The sequence below is a fragment of the Lolium rigidum genome, chromosome 2 (assembly GCF_022539505.1).
Source record: "Lolium rigidum isolate FL_2022 chromosome 2, APGP_CSIRO_Lrig_0.1, whole genome shotgun sequence".
In the NCBI taxonomy this organism is placed as follows: Eukaryota; Viridiplantae; Streptophyta; class Magnoliopsida; order Poales; family Poaceae; genus Lolium; species Lolium rigidum.
In genome coordinates this window covers 288,589,704-288,592,904 of record NC_061509.1, presented here as the reverse complement: position 1 = coordinate 288,592,904, position 3,201 = coordinate 288,589,704, and the positions used below count along the sequence as shown (strand labels likewise).

At 36.7% G+C, this 3,201-nt stretch overlaps 1 long non-coding RNA gene across 1 annotated transcript; it reads left to right on the top strand.

Moving 5' to 3' along the window:
• Positions 1–913: 913 nt before the first annotated feature.
• On the top strand, positions 914–2,434 carry LOC124689054. Its single transcript, XR_006998698.1, has 2 exons — positions 914–961; positions 2,219–2,434. It is a non-coding gene; the product is annotated as an uncharacterized LOC124689054 (long non-coding RNA).
• The last annotated feature ends 767 nt before the right edge of the window (positions 2,435–3,201 follow it).

Sequence of the window (3,201 nt, the reverse complement as noted above, 5' to 3'; positions counted from 1 at the left end):
CTATGGTGCTTCTAAGCTAGGCGAGGAGACGAGGACACTTGAGGCTGTTGGGCCTTTTTGCTACAGAGTTTGGTATGTCTTTCAATCTTGCAATTTTCATATGCATGAATAGCAGATTATTTCTCTTTTAATTAATATACAAATTCTCGTGTTTCAGGAAATTCCTTGACGTTGGCCAATTATAGTCCTTTATATGCAAGCCTCTAATTTATGTTACATGGTTTCATAGTGTAGTGATTTTTCTTAATGGATTTTTCCCAATCTAATAATCTACTTGATCAAGCGTTAGTGTAAGGTTAGTTTGTTCAGCAGTACCAGGCTGAGCCAGAAGGCGAGCTCGCTTCTTTTGTTGTGGTCCTCATATATTTTTGTTATCAATTCATTTTGGAGATTCACATTCGACATTTTGGTTTAGAACTCCAGCTACAAGCATATCTTTCATTTAGGTGAATAAAGATGTTAGATTAGTAGTTAAATCACTGTGTATATTTGATTTTGTTTTTTGTACCCAGCAGTGTCCAATACTATATTTGCCATGCATTGAACAGAAATGAGTGTGAGACCTACTGGCTGATTTGCAGATGTGATGAATGCGCATGGAGTGCGGCTTCTGCCCCAGGTCAGCAACTGCTTGGCCTCCTCTGCCTCTTCTCCTATCGCCGGAGATACCATGCAGCAGCGTAGAGCGTTTGGTGCAGGTTTACATTTCTTATTTTTCCCTCATGAGTCCTTTATTATTCTCTTCCCTTTCTATTCAAATTTTTCTGTCATTGTACTTGCATATGGGGTCAATAATTGTTTTTGGAGGAAACTTCCATGGGTTGTTTTTCGAGGAGGGCTGTGATTAGTACAGAAGTTTGCTCTCTGAATTTTGCAGTGCTGACAAGAAGACACGAATGAGAGGCTATTAAATTGTGCCTATCCTTTTGAGTTATTGCTGGAAGTTTAATCACTGCCACAAGTAAATTTACTTGATTTCTTTTGGCTTTCAATTTTATCGTTTATCTGCATAAGTGAATTTAATTGCTTTCTTTTGGCTTTCAGTTTCATCGTTTATCTGCATATTTTCCATCTAATAATCAGTTGATAGCATGACACGTCGGAACCTTCATATGCCTTACAATTTCATGAATTATCAATCATTGTGCTTCCAGTAGCTAGCTAACAACCATTTTGTTGTTTTTCACTTGTGGCATGGTATTGGCATGCTCCCTTTTTTCTGGATGTACACATATATGGTTGTGGAAATGAGGGTTAGGATCTAAAAAATGGCGTATTACATTCTAAAAAAATGTTATTTCCGTTCTAAAGTGCAACAAATAGGTTATGTTCATATGATACTTCTCTTCTTTGCTTCCGACATCTCATGCTTTGGCTGCATTTTTTTTCAGTTTTACTCTTTCCATAGTCAGATGTTGCCAACGACTATTTTCTAAGCACATTATTCCTTGGTGTTGGCTTCTTCACAATTCAAGAATGGATGATTATCTTTTAGCTTGGTTTTATTTGGGTGATATCGGTCTTGAATAACTATCAGTTCTATTACTCTACCAATTACCACTGTTGCTGATGCTTTACATGCCTGCCAAATTGTACATTGGTTCCAATATAAATAGCAGATTCTAGCTTTCAAAAGATTTGCTACATCAAGACAACGTTATATAGATTTCCTTTTGTCATAAAAATTCAAAGTTAATTAGATGGTATCAAGGCTATTATATTTAGATTTTCCAAATGCGTTTAGCTAATGTAATATAATTCTTCTTTACTGTTTACTGTTACAAATGTCAACCTGGGCGTATGCACATAATTCTGCTGCTAGCCTCTTTTTCAAACTCTTGCTTCCGTTTCTGATGCATGTGGAGATAACCACAATTTGTTTATTCTTGTGTATTACGTACAGTATCTAATATGTCTTCTTTCCTGACGCCTTATTGTTGTGGTTCAGTAGTATTATCCTCCTTTATTTTAAAGTTGCTTCATGGTATTTCTTTGCTTAAATATAATTATGTATTATGCAATCTGTATGCTTCCTTTATGGCTAGAAAGGATTGGAGATCTTATAGTGTGCTTACTTTTCTAATCTGTTATAGCTGTTTGCCAATCGTAGGTTTATCAAAGGTTTAGTATCTTTCAATTCTCCTTGTTGCTTTATTTGTTTTGCCTTCATCAGTTTAGGTCCACACAAAAAAAAAAAAATTCCACTCCATGGTTGCAGCTTGATGGAAACTGTCGTGATCTTGGCCAGTGTCATGCTGAAACCTATGCTGAAGAAGCTTCACCAGCATGAAAGCTGTGCTATTTTCGCTACATATATGTAGTGCATTCTTCTGCTTTGCTGTCTGGATGTATTTCACGCTTGTTCCAGTAATTTTCTTTATATGTCGACCAGCACTACTCTCACTTAATATAGCGGTTTATAATTCGTTTATCAGTCCGCAGGTCGGGGTCGTGCGCCTAGAGTTTATTAGCTATTACGGGGTGTCTGAATGTTTCTGTTTAGAAGCTTATAATCTGTTACGTGATATCAACATTTCCCCGTATTGGAAAGACAAATTTAGAAGTTTATGTATAATTTACAAATATCACTTGACAGGAAACGACAAGCTTTTATAATCTACAAATGAATAGCTGGTTGTATATAAGTTCTAATGGTGAATTTGTATTGATTTGTGCCACTGTTATTTTCAAAGGTTAATAATAGAAATTGTTTGACATAATATTCGTTAGTGTGAAAGGCGGGCCGCGCGAAGGTGTGCCCCTAAACCTGATAGAGCTTGCCATCATAGTAAAAGGCATGATACGATTGATCTTATGCTTTTTACTATATTTTGGTTGCACACAGCCACTGAGCTCCTCATACTTTTGCATCTACTTTACAATATTTTAATGTTTATTTTCTGCTACAACTCCCAGCTACGTAATGGTTCTGCCCATGTATGATGCTCTGTTTGTAGTTCCGCGTGATTTATCCTAATTTCCTCCTAGCGACATTGTTTTGTGAAATCTAAGAAATGTATTATTATGTTGGCAATTAATTTTTATCACTGTTATTCAAAAAATACAACGACACGAGCTTCACGGGACCGTGCGTCAAGACGCATATTTAAATCTAGTGGGTCATCTCATTGCACATTTGACGGGAACTTCAATCCCTGCACACTGTTTGATACCGGTCGGCACAAAGCCAGGTCAAACAAG